The sequence below is a fragment of the Monodon monoceros genome, unplaced genomic scaffold (genome assembly GCF_005190385.1).
Source record: "Monodon monoceros isolate NGI ecotype Baffin Bay Population unplaced genomic scaffold, NGI_Narwhal_1 Super_Scaffold_10, whole genome shotgun sequence".
In the NCBI taxonomy this organism is placed as follows: Eukaryota; Metazoa; Chordata; class Mammalia; order Artiodactyla; family Monodontidae; genus Monodon; species Monodon monoceros.
Genome location: NW_021703766.1, coordinates 54,065,409 through 54,085,289, shown reverse-complemented (window position 1 = coordinate 54,085,289; position 19,881 = coordinate 54,065,409).

Here is a 19,881-nt window from a genome sequence, read left to right as displayed (position 1 = left end):
TGTTCCTCCTTCTTTAATTTTTTGGAAGTATTTGAAAAGTATTTGCTTTTTAAAAAAACATCTTTATTGGAGTATAATTGCTTTACAATGTTGTGTTAGTTTCTGCTGTATAACAAAGTGAATCAGATATATATATATATATATTTATATATATCCATCCATATACCCTACCTCTTGCTTCTCCCAGCCACCCTCCCTATCCCACCGCTCCGGTGGTCACAAAGCACCGAGCTGATCTCCCTGTGCTATGCAGCTGCTTCTCACTAGCTATCTATTTTACATTTGGTAGTGTATATATGTCAATGTTACTCTCTCACTTCATCTCAGCTTACACTTCCCCCTCCCTGTGCAGTCAAGTCCATTCTCTATGTTTGCTTCTTTATTCCTGTCCTGCCCCTAGGTTCATCAGAACCTTTCTTTTATTCCATTTTTAATTGAAGCATTATTATTTATTTATCTATGACACCTTAAGTAACTTTTGAAAAATTTAAGAGGATGAAAATAGAAGGCATTTTGAAAATCCTTACAACCCTTCAAAGCATTATGTTCAAGGTTATATTTGAGCCTCTCTTTGTATTTATTTTTCTTTTTAATTTGATCCTGCCATGCACATGTGAGCCATGTGATGAGGCTTTCTCCCTCAGCTCACCAGTGTCTTTTTTCTTTTTTTTTCTTAACATCTTTATTGGAGTATAATGGCTTTACAATGGTGTGTTAGTTTCTGCTTTATAACAAAGTGAATCAGCTATACATATACATATATCCCCATATCTCTTCCTTCTTGCGTCTTCCTCCCTCCCACTCTTCCTACCCCACCCCTCTAGGTGGTCACAAAGCACTGAGCTGATCTCCCTGTGCTATGCAGCTGATTCCCACTAGCTATTGATTCTACATTTGGTAGTGTATATATGTCCATGCCACTCTCTCACTTTGTCCCAGTTTACCCTTCCTCCTCCCCATGTCCTCAAGTCCATTCTCTAGTAGGTCTGCATCTTTATTCCTGTCCTGCCACCTAGGTTCTTCATAACCATTTTATTCTTTTTTTAGGTTCCATATATATGTGTTAGCATATGGTATTTGTTTTTCTCTTTCTGACTTCACTCTGTATGACACTGTCTACGTCCATCCACCTCACTACAAATAACTCAATTTCGTTTCTTTTTATGGCTGAGTAATATTCCATTGTATATGTGTGCTACATCTTCTTTATCCATTCATCTGTCAGTAGACACTTAGGTTGCTTCCATGTCCTGGCTATTGTAAATAGAGTTGCAGTGAACACTGTGGTACATGACTCTTTTTGAATTATGGTTTTCTCAGGGTATATGCCCAGTAGGGGGGTTGCTAGGTTGTATGGTAGTTCTATTTGTAGTTTTTTAAGGAACCTCCATACTGTTCTCCATAGTGACTGTATCAATTTACCTTCCCACCAACAGTGTAGGAGGGTTCCCTTTTCTCCACACCCTCTCCAGCATTTATTGTTTGTAGATTTTTTGATGATGGCCATTCTGACTGGTGTGAGGTAATACCTCACTGCAGTTTTATTTTTGTTGTTGTTTTTTATGTGGTATGCAGGCCTCTCAGTGTTGTGGCCTCTCCCGTTGCGGAGCACAGGCTCTGGACGCACAGGCTCAGTGGCCATGGCTCACGGGCCCAACCACTCCGCGACATGTGGGATCTTCCCGGACCGGGGCATGAACCCATGTCCCCTGCATTGGCAGGCAGACTCTCAACCACTGCACCACCAGGGAAACCCCTCACTGCAGTTTTGATTTGCATTTCTCTAATGATTAGTGATGTTGAGCATCCTTTCATGTGTTTGTTGGCAATCTGTATATCTTCTTTGGAGAAATGTCTGTTTAGGTCTTCTGCTCATTTTTGGATTCGGTTTTTTGTTTTTTGTTTTTTTTGCAGTACGCGGGCCTCTCACTGTTGTGGCCTCTCCCGTTGCGGAGCCCAGGCTCCAGACACGCAGGTCCAGTGGCCATGGCTCACGGGCCCAGCCGCTCCGCGGCATGTGGGATCTTCCCGGACTGGGGCACGAACCTGTGTCCCCTGCATCAGCAGGCGGACTCTCAATCACTGCGCCACCAGGGAAGCCCAGGTTGTTTGTTTTTTTTGATATTGAGCTTCATGAGCTGCTTGTATATTTTGGAGATTAATCCTTTGTCAGTTGGTTCGTTTGCAAATATTTTCTCCCATTCTGAAGGTTGTCTTTTCATCTTGTTTATGGTTTCCTTTGCTGGCAAAAAGCTTTTAAGTTTCATTAGGTGTAGGAGGTGGGTCGTTTTTATTTCCATTTCCATTTCTCTAGGAGGTGGGTCAAAAACGATCTTGCTGTGATTTATGTCAGAGTGTTCTTCCTATGTTTTCCTCTAAGAGTTTTATAGTGTCTGGCCTTAAATTTAGGTCATTAATCCATTTTGAGTTTATCTTTGTGTATGGTGTTAGGGAGTGTTCTAATTTCATTCTTTTACATGTAGTTGTCCAGTTTTTCCAGCACCACTTATTGAAGCGGCTGTCTTTTCTCCATTGTATATTCTTGCCTCCTTTAAGAAAGATAAGGTGACCATATGTGTGTGGGTTTATCTCTGGGCTTTCTGTCCTGTTCCATTGATCTATATTTCTGTTTTTGTGCCAGTACCATACTGTCCTGATTACTGTAGCTTTGTAGTAGTGAGAGTGGGCATCCTTGTCTTGTTCCTGATCTTAGAGGAAATGGTTTCAGTTTTTCACCATTGAGAACAATGTTGGCTGTGAGTTTGTCATATATGGCCTTTATTATGTTGAGGTAGGTTCCCTCTATGCCTACTCTCTGGAGAGTTTTTATCATAAATGGGTGTTGAATTTTGTCAAAGGCTTTTTCTGCATCTATTGAGATTATCTTATGGTGTTTTTGTAGACAGCATATATATGGGTCTTGTTTTTGTATCCATTCAGCTAGTCTATGTCTTTTGGTTGGAGCATTTAATCCATTTACAGTTAAGGTAATTTTTGATATGTATGTTACTATTACCATTTTCTTAATTGTTTTTGTAGGTCTTTTCCTTCTCTTGTGTTTCCTGTCTAGAGAATTTCCTTTAACATTTGTTGTAAAGCTGGTTTGGTGGGGCTAAATTCTCTTAACTTTTTCTTGTTTGTAAAGGTTTTAATTTCTCCATCAAATCTGAATGAGATCCTTGCTGGGTAGAGTAATCTTGGTTGTAGGTGTTTCCCTTTCATCACTTTAATTATGTCCTGCCACTCCCTTCTGGCTTGCAGAGTTTCTGTTGAAAGTTCAGCTGTTAACTTTATGGGAGTTCCCTTGTATGTTATTTGTTGCTTTTCCCTTGCTGCTTTTAAAATTTTTCTTTGTATTTAATTTTTGATAGTTTTATTAATATGTGTCTTGGCATGTTTCTCCTTGGATTTATCCTGTATGGGACTCTCTGTTCTTCTTGGACTTGACTATTTCCTTTCCCATATTAGGGAAGTTTTCAACTATAATCTCAAATATTTTCTCAGACCCTTTCTTTTTCTCTTCTTCTTCTGGGACCCCTATAATTTGAATGGTGGTGCATTTAATGTTGTCCCAGAGGGCTGTGAGACTGTCTTCAATTCTTTTCATTCTTTTTTCTTTATTCTTCTCTGTGGTAGTTATTTCCAGTATTTTATCTTCCAGGTCACTTATCCATTCTTCTGCCTCAGTTATTCTGCTTTTGATTCCTTCTAGAGAATTTTTAATTTCATTTATTGTGTTGTTCATCATTGTTTGTTTAGTTCTTTAGTTCATCATCTTTAGTTCTTCTAGGTCCTTTTGAAACGTTTTTTGTACGTTCTCCATTCTATTTCCAAGATTTTGGATCATCTTTACTGTCATTACTCTGAATTCTTTTTCAGGTAGACTGCCTATTTCCTCTTCATTTGTTTGGTCTGGTGGGTTTTTACCTTGCTCCTTCATCTGCTGTGTATTTCTCTGTCGTCTCATTTTGTTTAACTTACTGTGTTTGGGGTCTCCTTTTCACAGGCTGCAGGTTTGTAGTTTCTGTTGTTTTTGGTGTCTGCCCCCAGTGGGTAAGGTTGGTTCAATGGCTTGTGTAGGCTTCCAGGTGGAGGGGACTGGTGCCTCTGTTCTCGTGGGCAGGGCCACGTCTGGTGGTGTGTTTTGGGGTGTCTGTGAACTTATTCTGATTTTAGGCAGCCTCTCTGCTAATGGGTGGGTTTGTGTTCCTGTCTTGCTAGTTGTTTGGCATGGGGTATCCAGCACTGGAGCTTGCTGGCCGTTGGGTGCAGATGGGTCTTAGCATTGAGACAGAGATCTCCGGGAGAGCTTTCACCATTTTATATTATGTGGGGCCAGGTGATCTCTGGTGGTCCAGTGTCCTGAATTCGGCTCTCCCACCTCAGAGGCTCAGGCCTGACACCAGGCTGGAGCACCAAGACCCTGTCAGCTACATGGCTCAGAAGAAAAGGGAGAAAAAAAGAAAGAAAAATAATAATAAAAGAAAAAGTAAAGGAATTATTAAAATTAAAAAATTAAAGGAATTATTAAAATTCAAAAAAATTTAAAATTATTAAAGTCAAAAAATTAAAAAGTAATAATAAAAAAATGAAGAGAGCAACCAAACCAATAAACAAATCCACCAATGATAACAAGCACTAAAAACTATACTAATATAAACACAAAATCAGAAACAAGTCAGTCACAGACAGAAAACGCCAAGCCTACAGTTGCTCCCCCAGTCCACTGCCTCAATTTTGGGATGATTTGTTGTCTATTCAGGTATTTCACAGATACAGGGTACATCAAGTTGATTGTGGGGATTTAATCCACTGCTCCTGAGGCTGCTGGGAGAGATTTCCATTTCTCTTCTTTGTTCACACATCTCCTGGGGTTCAGCTTTGGATTTGGCCCCGCCTTTGCATTTAGGTCGCCTGAGGGCATCTGTTCTTTGCTCAGACAGGACGGGGTTAAAGGAGCAGCTGATTCGGGGGTTCTGGCTCCCTCACGATGGGGGGGGAGGGAGGGGCACAGAGTGCGGGGCGAGCCTGCAGTGGCAGAGGGCGGCGTGATGTGGCACCAGGCTGGGGTATGCCGTGCGTTCTCCCGGGGAAGTTGTCCCTGGATCATGGGACCCTGGCAGTGGCGGGCTGCACAGGCTCCCGGGAGGGGAGGTGTGGATAGTGACCTGTGCTTGCACACAGGCTTCTTGGTGGCGGCAGCAGTGGCCTTAGCATCTCATGCCCGCCTCTGGGGTCCGCACTGATCGCCGCAGCTCGTGCCCATCTCTGGAGCTCCTTTAAGCAGCGCTCTGAATCCCCTCTCCTCGTGCACCAGGAAACAAAGAGGCAAGAAAAAGTCTCTTGTCTCTCCACAGTTCCAGACTTTTCCCGGTCTCCCTCCCGGCTAGCCGTGGTGCACTAACCCCTTCAGGCTGTGTGCACGCAGCCAACCGTAGTCCTCTCCCTGGGATCCAACCGAAACCCAAGCCTCAGCTCCAAGCCACGCCTGCCCTGGTGGGTGAGCAGATGAGCCTCTCGGGCTGGTGAGTGCTGGTTGGCACTGATCCTCTGTGCGGGAATCTCTCTGCTTTGCCCCCCGCACCCCTGTTGCTGTGCTCTCCTCCGTGGCTCTGAAGCTCCCCCCTCCACCTCCCACAGTCTCTGCCTGCGAAGGGGCTTCCTAGTGTGTGGAAAACTTTCCTCCTTCATGGCTCCCTCCTACTGGTGCAGGTCCCTTCCCTATTCTTTTGTCTCTGTTTTTCCTTTTTTCTTTTGCCTTACCCAGGTACATGGAGAGTTTCTTGCCTATTGGGAGGTCTGAGGTCTTCTGCCAGTGTTCAGTAGGTGTTCTGTAGGAGTTGTTCCACGTGTAGATGTATTTCTGATGTATCCGTGGGGAGGAAGGTGATCTCTGCATCCTACTCTTCCACCATCTTTTCCTGTCTCTATATATCTTACCTTTGTATCCATTTATCTAACATTGAACATTTAGGTTGCTACCATATATTAGCTATTTTAAACAATGTTGCAGTGAACATAGGGGTGTATATATCTCTTTAAATTAGTGTTTCATTTTGTTTTCTTTGGATAAATAACCAAAAGTGGAATTGCTAGATCATATAGCAGTTTTATTTTTTATGTTTTCAGTACCCTCCACACTGTTTCCAATAGAGGCTGCACTGATTTACATTCCCACTAGCAGTGCAGGTGAATTCTCTCTTCTCTACATCCTCCACAACACTTTTTTTTTTTTTTTTTTACGGTACGCAGGCCCCTCACTGTTGTGGCCTCTCCCGTTGCGGAGCACACGCTCCGGATGCGCAGGCTCAGTGGCCATGGCTCATGGGCCAGCTGCTCCGCGGCATGTAGGATCTTCCCGGACCGGGGCATGAACCCGTGTCCCCTGCATTGGCAGGCGGACTCTCAACCACTGCGCCACCAGGGAAGCCCTCCACAACACTTCTTAATTGTCATTTTCATGATAGCTATCCTGAGAACTGTAAGGTTATATCTTTTTGTGGTTTTGATTTACATTTCCCTGTTGATTAGTGATGCTGACCATGTTTCCATGTGCCTTTTGGCCATCTCTATTTTTTTTTTAGCAAAATATATCTTCAGCTCCTCTATGCAATTATTTTAATTTTATTTTTTAAAATTATATTTTATTTACAATATAATATTAGCTTCAGGTGTACAGCATAGTGATCCAGTATTTTTTACAGATTATACTTGATTAAAAGTTATTATAAGATAATGGCTATAATTCTCTGTCCTATACAGTATATCTTTGTTGCTCATCTATTTTGTACATAGTAGTTTGTACCTCTTAATCCTATATGCTTAATTTGCTCCACCCGTGACCCCTCCCCACTGGTAATCACTAGTTTGTTTATATACCTGTGAGTCTGTTTCCATTTTGCATATACATTTGCTTGTATTATTTTTAGATTACACATGTCACACAGTAATTGTCTTTCTCTGATTTACTTCATTAAGCACAGTACTCTATAGGTCCACCCATGTTACTGCAAATGGCAGAATTTCATTTGTTTATGGCTGTGTAATATTCCATCTATCTATCTATCTATCTATCTTTCTATACCATATTTTTGTTATCCATTTGTCCATGGGAATTTGGGCTGCTTTCATATCTTGGCCACTGTCAGTAGTGCTGCTCTGAACATTTGGGGTTTATGTATCTTTTTGAATTGGTGTTTTCATCTTTTTTTTGAATATGTGCCCAGGAGAGTTACTGATGATATTTTAGTTCTATTTTTAGCCTTTTGAGGAACCACCATACTATTTTCCATCATGTCTGGAACAGTTTACAATCCTACCAACAGTGTACAGGGTTGACTTTTCTCCACATCTCCAAAGTTTGTTATTTGTAGACATTTTGATGAGAGCTGTTTTGACAGGAGCAAAGTTGATGTCTCATTGTTTTGAATGGAACTTCTCTAATAATTAGTGATGTTGAGCATTTTTTCATGTGTCTATTAACCATCTGTATGGCTTCTTTGGAAAGATGCCTATTCATATCTTCTGCCCATTATTGATTGTGTTGTTTGTTCTTTTTCGATATTGAGTTGTATGAGCCATTTATATATTTTGGATATTAACCCTTTGTCAGTCATATCATTTGCAAATATTTTCTCCCATTTTGTAGTTTGACTTTTTATTTTCTTGATGGTTTTCTTTGCTGCGCAAAGACTCAAGTTATTTAGATCACATTTAGTTTTGCTTTTATTTCTTTTGCCTTACAAGACTAATCAAAAAAAAATATTCCTACAACTTATGCCAAAGAGTGTTCAGTGTATGTTCTCTCCTAGGAGCTTTAGGGTTTGGGGTATTACATTTAGGTCCTTAATCCACTTGGAGTATTTTTGTGTATGGTGTGAGGAAATGTTCTAATCTCATTATTTTACCTGTAGTGTTCCAGTTTTCCCAGCACCACTTATTGAAGACACTGTCTTCTCCATTCTTGACTCCTTTGTAGTAGATTATTGACTGTAAGTGTGTGGGATCCTTTCAGGCCTCTATCCTATTCCATTGATCTCTGAGTCTGTTTTTGTGATTATTGTAGCTTTGTAGTCAGGGAGCATGATATCTCCATCTTTGCTAAAGCAATCCTGAGAAAAAAAAGAGCAATGAGGGTATTTTGTGGTTCTGTATTTCTTTTAGGATTATTTGTTCTAGTTCTGTGAAAAATGTCATGGGTATTTTGATAGGGAATGCTTTATATCTGTAGGTTGCTTGGAGAAGTATGGCTCTTTTTAACATATTAATTATTCCAATCCAAGAGTATGAATTATCTTTTCATTTATTTGTGTTATCTTCCATTTCTTTCATCGATGTCTTATACTTTTCAGTATATAAATATTTCACATCTGTGGTTAAATTTATTCCTAGTTCTTTTATTATTTTAATACAATCAATATTTTTCTTAATTCCTCTGATAGTTTGTTATTGGTGCAAGAAAAAATAACAGATTTCTGTATATTAATCGTGTATACTTCAAACTTACTGAATTTATTCATGCTAATAAGTTGCGGGTGAAATCTTTAAGGTTTTCTCTGTGTCATGTTCAAACAGTGACAGTTTTAGTTCCTTTACAAACTAGATCCCCTTTTTTATTTTTATTTTGTCTTTTTGCTGTGGCTAGGATTATTAATATTATGTTGAATGAAAGTGGTGAGAACAGTTATCCTTGTCTTGCTCCTGTTCTTAGAGAAAATGCTTTCAAATTTTCATCATTGAGTATGATGTTAGCTGTGGTTTTTGTCATATATGCCCTTTATTATATAAAGGTATGTTGCCTCTATAACAACTTTGTTGAGAGCTTTTCTCATAAATCAGATTTTGAAGTTCATTGAATTTTTGTCAGTTGCTTTTGCTGGAGCTATGATCATTTGATTTTATCCTTTGTTATGCTAATCTGGTGCGTCATTTTTTAAAAAATAAATTTTATTTATTTATTTTTGGCTGTGTTGGGTCTTCGCTGCTGTGTGCAGGCTTTCTCTAGTTGCGGCGAGCGGGGGCTACTCTTTGTTGCAGTGCATGGGCTTCTCATTGCACTGGCTTCTCATTGCGGAGCACGGGCTCTAGGTGCGCGGGCTTCAGTAGTTGTGGCACATGGGCTCAGTAGTTGTGGCTCATGGGGTCTAGAGCACAGGCTTAGTAGTTGTGGTGCATGGGCTTAGTTGCTCCACAGCATGCGGGATCTTCCCGGACCAGGGCTTGAACCTGTGACCCCTGCATTGGCAGGCAGATTCTCAACCACTGCGCCACCAGAGAAGCCTCTAATCTGGTGTGTCATTTAACTGATTTGCATATATTGAATCATCCCTGCATCACTGAGATAAATCCCACATGATCGTGGGGTATGGTTCTTTCAATGTATTGTTGAATTCAAATTGCTAATATTTTGTTGAGAATTTTTGCATCTGTGTTCATCAGGAATATTGGCCTGTAATCTACTTTTTTTTGGTAATATCTTTATCTGGTTTTCATATACTGTGATGCTTGTCTCAGAAAATTAGTATGGAAACACTCCTTCAATTGTTTGGAATAGCTTGAGAGGGCAGTTGTTTATTTTAATAGTTGAGAGGGTAGTTGTGCTTTATCAGTGAAGCCACCTGGCCCTGGACTTTTGTTTATTGGAAATTTTTTGATTACAGATTCAATTTCATTACTAGCAATTGATCTGTTTAGATTTTTTTATTCCTGATTCAATCTTGGAAGAATTATAATTCTAGGAATCTATCCATTTCTTATAGGTTGTCCAATTTGTTAGTGTGTAATTGTTTGTAGTAATCTCTTATGATACTTCGTTTTACTATGGTGTCTGTGGTAAATTCATCACTTTCACTTGATGTATTTTGGTCTTCTTGTTCTTTAAAAAACATACTACATTTGTCTTATTAAGCTTTTGAAAAGAATAAGTGTTTAATCTCCTACTCTTACTGTATGTATATCTTTTCCAGTGAGATTTTTACTTTTGTGTGTTTTCTTGTTACTAATTAGTGATACTAATTTTAAGCTTAAATACATTTCTTCAACATTTCTTGTAAGGATGTTTTATTAGTGATGAATTCATTTAGCTTTTGCTTATCTAGGAAACACTTGATCTCTCTTTCGATTCTGAATCATAATCTTGTTGGTACAGTATTCTTGTCGTAGCCTTTTTCCTTTAAGCCCATTGAATATATCCTGTCATTCATTTCTTGTCTGCAAATATGCTGAAAAGTCACCTGATAGAATTATGAGAACACCTTGCACGTAACCAGTTAATTTTATTTCACTGCTTCTATGATCTCTCTTTGTCTTTAATTTTTGACATTTTATCTATGATATGTCTTGGTATGGATCTGTTTGTCTTCAGCTTGTTTGGCACTCTCTGTTTTTCTGGAACTGGGTGTCTGTTACATTTACCACGTCAGGAAAATTGTCAGTTATTATATCCTCTAATAAGCTATCTGCCCCTTACTCTCTTTCTCCTCTTTCTGGGACCCCTATAATGCTAGAGTTAGTATTCTTGATATTGTGCCAGAAGTCCCTTTATCTATCATTTTAATTCTTTTTTCTTCTTGCTATTCAATTCGGGTAAGTTTCACTACTTTGACTTCCAGATCACAGATCTGTTCTTCTGTATTATATAATCTAATATTGCTTCCCTGTAGTGTGTGTGTGTGTGTGTGTGTGTGTGTGTGTGTTTTAATCTCAGTTATTGTATTTTTCAGCTCTTTGGTTCTTTTTTTACATTTTATTACGCTCTCACTGTGTTTATCTATTCTTCTGACTTGAGCGAGCATCCTGATAATCATTATCTTGAACACTCTTTTTTTCAGATAGAAAGTGTTTCCCTGTTTTGTCTAGTTCTTCTTCTGATGTTGTGTCTAGTTACTTCATTTGTAATATATTCTTCTATTTCCTTATGTTTTCTAATTCTCTGTGCATTTGTATTTATTAGGTTCGCCTTGTTACATTTTCAGTCTTGGAGAAGTGGCCTTATACAGGAGATGGCCTACAGGGCCCAGCAGCACATTCTCCTCTGGCCAGCACAGCCAGATGCTGCAGGGACGTCCCCTATGTGCCCTGCATGCCCCTTTCTGTTGCAGAAGGGTCAACTGTTGAGCACAAGCTGTTAGGTGGGGTTGGACCCTGGTCTAAATGTCTGTGAGGTCCTGCATTATGTGATTGCTGTGGGTGTGCTCATAGGCAAGGTAGCCCTCCATTATGGGTCTGCTCCAGGTGCACAGGTGGGTAGGGAAGGCCCCCAGTGTGTTTGCTTGTGAGGCCTTGTGGTGCAGGAGTGCTGTAGACCCCGTGGTAGATGGGGCAGGCCCCTGATACTAATCAGTTAGAAGGAAGATTCTAAAATGTTTCCTGTGAGTGTCTCAGTCCCTAGCAGGAGTCCAAGCTGCCTCTTGTTTTCTGAGATTAGCATGTGGGTCTCACCCATATGTCTTTCAGACTACTGGCTCTGCACAGAGACTGAGAACATGTGAGGTTTGCTGTGTGCCCTTTAAGAGTGGAGTCTCAATTTCCTTTAACTTCCAGCTCTCCTGAAAGTAAGCCCTGCAGGTTTTCAAAGCCAGACCTGCTGTGTTCTTTCCTTCCCAATGCAGGAACTCTGGGTTGGGCAGCCTGATGTAGGGCTCAGACCCTTCCCTCCTTGAGGAGGACCTATCCAGTTGTGGTATCTGTAAATCGTGGAGCACAGTGCTGAAGGTGTGGGTTCTAACTAGACTGTGTTTCCAATCCACTTACGTGCCTTGTGGTTTCTCATTCTTTATAGCTTGAGTTGTGGAAAATTTTCTCTGCTAGTCTTCAGGGCATTCTCAGAGATAACTTCTCTGTAAGTAGTTGTAATTTTGGTGTGCCCATGGGAAGAGGTGAGCTCAGGATCTTCCGTACTCCATCCTCTGGCTCCCCTCCCCCCTTTTGTAAAATATGTGCATTTCTCACTGTAAACACATCTCTCTGAATTGTGTTTACTATATTCCATATGTTTAGGTACTTTTTGTTTCCACATTTGTTTGCTTTAAGATATTGTTTGATTTCCCTTTTGATTTATTCTTGCATGCATTGGTTGTTCAATAGCTTGTTCAGTATCTAAGTGCTCTTGAATATTCAATTATTCTTCCTAATACTGAATTTCAGTTTCATAGCATTGTGGCTGGAAAAGATACTTGATATGATTTTAATCTTCTTGGATTCTTGAAGCCTTGTTTTGTGGCTTAACATATTATCTATCCTAGGAAATATTCTATGTACACTTAAGAAGAATGGACGTTTCACTGCTGTTGAGTGGAATGTACTATATACGTCTGTTAGGTTCACTTGATAGCGAGTGTAATGTTAAGCCCAAAGTTTCCTAATTGTATAGATCATCTAGGCTGAATATCAATGTTGAAAGTTCGGTAGTGAAGTTTCTTACCATTCTTATATTTCTGCACATTTTCCACTTCATATCTGTTAATATTTTCTTTCTATATTTAGAGGCTCCAGTGCTGGATCCATACTTATTTATAACTCATTATTTCTTAATGCATTAATCCCTATATCATTATATAATAACCTTTGATTCTTTGAGAGGTTTGTCTTAAAGTCTATTTTGCCTGATACTAGACTATTCTGTAATTATCATTTGCATGGAGTATCTTTTTTTTTTTGCGGTACACGGGCCTCTCACTGTTGTGGTCTCTCCCATTGCGGAGCACAGGCTCTGGATGTGCAGGCTCAGCGGCCATGGCTCACGGGCCCAGCCGCTCTGCAGCATGTGGGATCTTCCCGGACCAGGGCACGAACCCGTGACCCCTGCATCGGCAGGAGGACTCTCAACCACTGCGCCACCAGGGAAGCCCTGCATGGAGTATCTTATTTCCAATCTTTCAATTTTATCCTATCTATGGCCTAAAGTTAACACAGATTTCTTGTACACAGTATATAATTAATCTTGTTAAAAAAAAATCATTCAACCACAGTAGGGAGATTTTAAATTGAAGTATAGTTGATATATAGTATTATATTAGTGTCAGGGGTACAACATAGTGGTTTAACATTTTATAGATTATACTCCATTTGAGGTTATTACAAAATAATGACTCTATTTCCTTATGTTGTACAATACATCCTTGTTTATTCTGTACATAGGGGTATTGGATCAAGAGATAAAAGCTACTATCTCTCTCTCCCCCTTCACTCTCCCAAATAGTTACCACTAATTTGTTCTCTGTGAGCCGATTTCTGTTTTGTTATATAAGTTCCTTTGTTCTGACTTACATGTGGAATCTAAAAAATTGAATAGAGTATTTGACTGATTTCACTAAGTATAATACACTCTAGGTCCATCCATGTTGTAGCACATGGCAGAATTTTTATATTTAATGGTTGATTAATGTCCCATTATATACATATATATTTAATATATTTTATCCATTCATCTGTTGATAGTTTGCTGCCATATCTTGGCCATTGGAAATAATGCTGCTATAAATATTGGGGTGCATGTATCTTTTCAAATTGGTGTTTTCACTTTCTTTGGGTATATACCCACCAGTGGAATTGTTTCTTTCTTTTTTTTTAAACATCTTTATTGGAGTATAATTGCTTTACAAAGTTGTGTTAGTTTCTGCTGTATAACAAAGTGAATCAGTTATATGTATACATATATCCTCATATCCCCTACCTCTTGCATCTCATTCCCACTCTCCCTGTCCCACCCCTCTAGGTGTTCACAAAACACTGAGCTGATCTCCCTGTGCTATTTTACATTTGGTAGTGTATATATGTCATTGCTACTCTCACTTCGTCCCAGCTTACCCTTACCCTTCCCCCTCCCAGTGTCCTCAAGTCCATTCCCTGCATCTGTGTCTTTATTCCTGTTCTTCCCCTAGGTTCATCAGAACCTTTTTTTTTTAGATTCCATGTATATATATTAGCATATGGTATTTGTTTTTCTCTTTATGACTTACTTCACTCTGTATGACAGACTCTATGTCCATCCACCTCATTACAAATAACTCAATTTCCTTTCTATTTATGGCTGAGTAATATGGAATTTTTTCTTAATACAGCAGGTCTCATTTTAGTGTTTTGACAACCTCAGTAATATTTTCATAATGGTTGCACCAATTTACAATCTCACCAACAGTGTACTAGGGTTCCCTTTCCTCACAATCTCCAGTAACATTTGTTATCTTTAGACTTTTTGATAAGAGCCATTTTGACAGATGTGAGGTCATGTCTCATTGTGGTTTTGATTTGCATTTATCCAGTGTTTAGTGATGTTTAACTTTTTTTCATTTGCCTGTTGGCTATCTGTATATCTTCTGTGGAAAAAAGTCTATTACGGGTTTCTCTCCATTTTTCATCTTTTTTTGTTTTTTGATACTGAGTGGATGACTTTATATAATTTGGATAGTAACCCCTTCTCCATCATATCCTTTGTGTATATTTTTCTCCCATTCTGTAGGCTATCTTTTCATTTTGTCTAACATTTCCTTTGCTCTGCAAAAGATTTTAATTAGGTCTCATTTGTTTCTTTTTCCTTTTATGTCTTTTTCCCTTAGGTGACAAATCCAAAGAAAGTGTTCCCATTTGTGACAAAGAGTGTTCAGCCTATGTTCTCTCCTAGGAGTTTTAGAGTTTGAGGTATTCCACTTAGGTCCCTAATCATTTTGAGTTTGCTTTTGTGTATGGTGTGAGGAAATGTTCTAATCACATTATTTTATCTGCAGTGCTCCAGTATTCCCAGCACCACTTATTAAAGAGACTATTTTTCTCCATTGTATATTTGTGCTTCTTTGTAGTAGATTTGTTGACCATAGGTGTGCAAGTTCCTTTCTGGGCTCACTATACTATTTCACTGATCTATATGTCTCTTTTGTGATTATTTTAGTTTTGTAGCCAGGAAGTGTGATATCTCCAGCTTTGGTGTTTTTTCTCAGGATTGCTTCAGCAATGTGGGTCATTTTTGGTTTTATATTTATTTTAGGGTTATTTGCTCTAGTTCTGTGAAAAATGTCATGGGTATTTTGAGTGGATTAATTTAAATCTATAGGTTGCTTGGAATATTATGTGGTTCTCTGAAAAATCTTAGTTATTCCAATCCAAGAGGATGGAATCGTTTATTTGTGACATCTTCCATTACTTTCATCAATGTCTGTTTTTGTGGCAGTACGATATTATTTTGATTACTGTGACAAAAACAGACACATAGATCAATGAAATATAATAAAGAGCCTAGATAGGAAACCACATCCCTATGGTCAATAAATCTACTACAAAGGAGGAGAGAATATGCAATGGTGAAAAGACAGTCCCTTCAATAACTGAGCTGATCAAACTGGAAAGCTATAGCTAAAAAATGAGATTAGAACATTTTCTCACACTGCACACAAAAACAAACACATTTAGATATATAATCCATTTGTATTACCCCAAACAAATCTCCTAGGAGAGAACATAAGAACACTCTTTTGCAATAAATGGGAACACTTTCTTTTTTGGATCTGTCTCCTAATGGAAAAAGACATAAATATTCCACTGTATATTGCACCTAGACCTAGAGTCAGTCATAAAGTGAAGTAAGTCAGAAAGAGAAAAACAAATACCATATGCTAACACATATATATGGAATCTAGAAAAAAAATGGTTCTGAAGAACCTAGGGGCAGGTTAGGAATAAAGACGCAGATATAGAGAATGGACTTGAGGAAAAGGGGATGGGGGAGGGTAAGTTGGGACGAAGTGAGAGAGTGGCATGGACATATATACACTACCAAATGTAAAATAGATGGCTAGTGGGAAGCAGCTACATAGCACAGGGAGATCAGTGCAGTGTTTTGTGACCACCAAGAGGGAGGGGTTATGGGAATATATGTATATGTAGAGCTGATTCACTTTGTGATACCGCAGAAACTAACACACTAACACATCCAATAAAGATGTTAAAAAAAGACATAAAAACAAAAATAAACCTAAATAAATTTAAAATCTTTTGCAGAGCAAAGGAAACATTAGACTAAATGAAATAGAGAGTGAAAAATATATGCAAAGTATATGATGGAGAAGGGGTTAATATCCAAATTACATAAAGAGCTCATCCACTCAATATCAAAAAACAAAGGATGAAAACATGGGGAGAAACGCCTACTAGACATTTTTCCACAGAAGGTACACAGATAGGCAACAGGCACATGAAAAAAATGCTAAACATCAGTAATCACTAGATAAATGCAAATCAAAACCAGAATGAGACATCACCTCACATCTGTCAAAATGGCTCTCATCAAAAAGTCTACAGATAACAAATGTTAATGAGGATTGTGAGAAAAGGGAACCCTAGTACACTGTTGGTGGGATTGTAAACTGGTACAACCACAATGAAAATATTATGGAACTTTTCATGACTTTAAAATAAATTGTGATCAATAATAATAAAAAAATATTATGAGGTCGTCAAAAAACTAAAAGGAAAACTACTGTATTAAGAAACATTCCACTGCTGGGTATATATGCAAAGAAAGTGAAAATTCCAATCTGAAAATATGTATGCACCCTAATATTTATAGCAGTATTATTTCCAATGGCTAAGATATGGGAGCAAAATAAATGTCCATCAACAGATGAATGGATAAAGAAGCTGTGATATATATATATATATATATATATATATATATATATGTGTGTGTGTGTGTGTGTGTGTGTGTGTGGGTTTGTGTGTGTATAGATAGACAGATATACATATTACTCAGCCTTAAAAAAATAAAAATTCTGCCACGTGTAACAACATGGATGGATGTAGAGTGTATTAAATTAGTGAAATAGACAAAGACAAATACTCTATGTTCTGACTACATGTGGAATCTAAAAAATTAAAGGAATGTATATAATAAAATAGAAATTGACTCACAGGGAACAAATTAGTGGTTACTAATGGGGAGAGTGAAAGGGGAAGGGAGAGATAGTAGCTTCTTTGTCTTAATCTAATACGCCTATATATAAACAAACATGGGACTTCCGGGAAGATGGCGGAAGAGTAAGACGCAGAGATCACCTTCCTCCCCACGAATACATCAGAAATACATCTACACGTGGAACAACTCCTACAGAACACCTACTGAACGCTGGCAGAAGACCTCAGACCTCCCAAAAGGCAAGAAACCCCCCACGTACCTGGTTAGGGCAAAAGAAAAAAATAAACAGAGACAAAAGGATAGGGATGGGTCCTGCACCAGTGGGAGGGAGCTGTGAAAGAGGAGATGTTTCCACACACTAGGAGTCCCTTCGCGGGCGGAGACTGCGGGAGGCAGAGGGGGGAGCTTAGGAGCCATGGAGGAGAGCACAGCAACAAGGGTGCGGAGGGCAAAGCGGAGAGATTCCAGCACAGAGGATCAGGGCCGACCGGCACTCACCAGTCGAGAGGCTTGTCTGCTCGCCCGCCGGGGCGGGCAGGGCTGCGAGCTGAGGCTCGGGCTTCCGGTCGGAGCGCAGGATGAGGACTGGGGTTGGCGGCGTGAACACAGCCTGAAGGCGTTAGTGCACCACAGCTGGCCGGGAAGGAGTCCGGGGAAAAGTCTGGACCTGCCGAAGAGGCAAGAGACTTTTTCTTCCCTCTTTATTTCCTGGTGCGCGAGGAGAGGGGATTAAGAACGCTGCTTAAAGGAGCTCCAGAGACGGGCGCGAGCCGCGGCTAAAAGTGCGGACCCCAGAGACAGACATGACACGCTAAGGCCGCTGCTGCCGCCACCAAGAAGCCTGTGTGCGAACACAGGTCACTATCCACACCCCCCTTCCGGGGAGCCTGTGCAGCCCGCCACTGCCAGGGTCCCATGAACCAGGGACAACTTACCCGGGAGAACGCACGGCGTGCCTCAGGCTGGTGCAACGTCACACCGGCCTCTGCCGCCGCAGGCCCGCCCCGCACTCCGTGACCCTCCCTACCCCTGGCCTGAGTGAGCCAGAGCCTCCGAATCAGCGGCTCCTTTAACCCCGTCCTGTCTGAGCAAAGAACAGACGCCCTCCGGCGACGTACACGCACAGGCGGGGCCAAATCCAAAGCTGAGCCCCTGGGAGCGGTGAGAACAAAGAAGAGAAAGGGAAATCTCTCCCAGCAGCCTCAGAAGCAACGGATTAAAGCTCCACAATCAACTTGATATACCCTACATCTGTGGAATACATGAATAGACAACGAATCATCCCTAATTGAGGAGGTGGACTTTGAGAGCAAGATTTATTATTTTTTCCCCTTTTCCTCTTTTTGTGAGTGTGTATGTGTATGCTTCTGTGTGAGATTTTGTCTGTATAGCTTTGCTTTCACCATTTGTCCTAGGGTTCTGTCTGTCCGTTTTTTTTTTTTTTACTTAAAAAATTTTTTTTTCTTAATAATTATTTTTTATTTCAATAACTTTATTTTATCTTACTTTATTTTATTTTATCCTCTTTGTTTCTCTCTTTCTACTTTTTCTCCCTTTTATTCTGAGTCCTGTGGATGAAAGGCTCTTGGTGCTGCAGCCAGGAGTTAGTGCTGTGCCTCTGAGGTGGGAGAGCCAACTTCAGGACACTGGTCCACAAGAGGCCTCCCAGCTGCACATAATATCAAACAGCGAAAATCTCCCAGAGATCTCCATCTCAACGCCAGCACCCAGCTTCACTCAACGACCAGCAAGCTACAGTGCTGGACATCCTATGCCAAACAACTAGCAAGACGGGAACACAACCCCACCCATTAGCAGAGAGGCTACCCAAAATCATAATAAGTCTACAGACACCCCAAAACACACCACCAGACGTGGACCTGCCCACCAGAAAGATAAGATCCAGCCTCATCCACCAGAACACAGGCACTAGTATCCTCCACCAGGAGGCCTACACAACCCACTGAACCAACCTTAGCCACTGGGGACAGACACTAAAAACAACAGGAACTACGAACCTTCAGCCTGCAAAAAGGAAACCCCAAACACAGTAAGATAAGCAAAATGAGAAGGCAGGAAAATCACACAGCAGATGAAGGAGCAAGATTAAAACCCACCAGACCTAACAAATGAAGAGGAAATAGGCAGTCTACCTGAAAAAGAATTCAGAATAATGATAGTAAAGATGATCCAAAATCTTGGAAACAGAATAGACAAAATGCAAGAAACATTTAACAAGGACCTAGAAGAACTAAAGATGAAACAAACAGTGATGAACAACACAATAAATGAAATGAAAAATACTCTAGATGGGATCAATAGCAGAATAACTGAGGCAGAAGAACGGATAAGTGACCTGGAAGATAAAATAGTGGAAATAACTACTGCAGAGCAGAATAAAGAAAAAAGAATGAAAAGAACTGAGGACAGTCTCAGAGACCTATGGGACAACATTAAACGCACCAACATTCGAATTATAGGGGTTCCAGAAGAAGAAGAGAAAAAGAAAGGGACTGAGAAAATATTTGAAGAGATTATAGTTGAAAACTTCCCTAATATGGGAAAGGAAATAGTTAATCAAGTCCAGGAAACACAGAGAGTCCCATACAGGATAAATCCAAGGAGAAATATGCCAAGACACATATTAATCAAACTGTCAAAAATTAAATACAAAGAAAGCATATTAAAAGCAGCAAGGGAAAAACAACAAATAACACACAAGGGAATCCCCATAAGGTTAACAGCTGATCTTTCAGCAGAAACTCTGCAAGCCAGAAGGGAGTGGCAGGACATATTGGAAGTGATGAAGGAGAAGAACCTGCAACCAAGATTACTCTACCCAGCAAGGATCTCATTCAGATTTGATGGAGAAATTAAAACCTTTACAGACAAGCAAAACCTGAGAGAGTTCAGCACCACCAAACCAGCTCTACAACAACTGCTAAAGGAACTTCTCTAGGCAACAAACACAAAAGAAG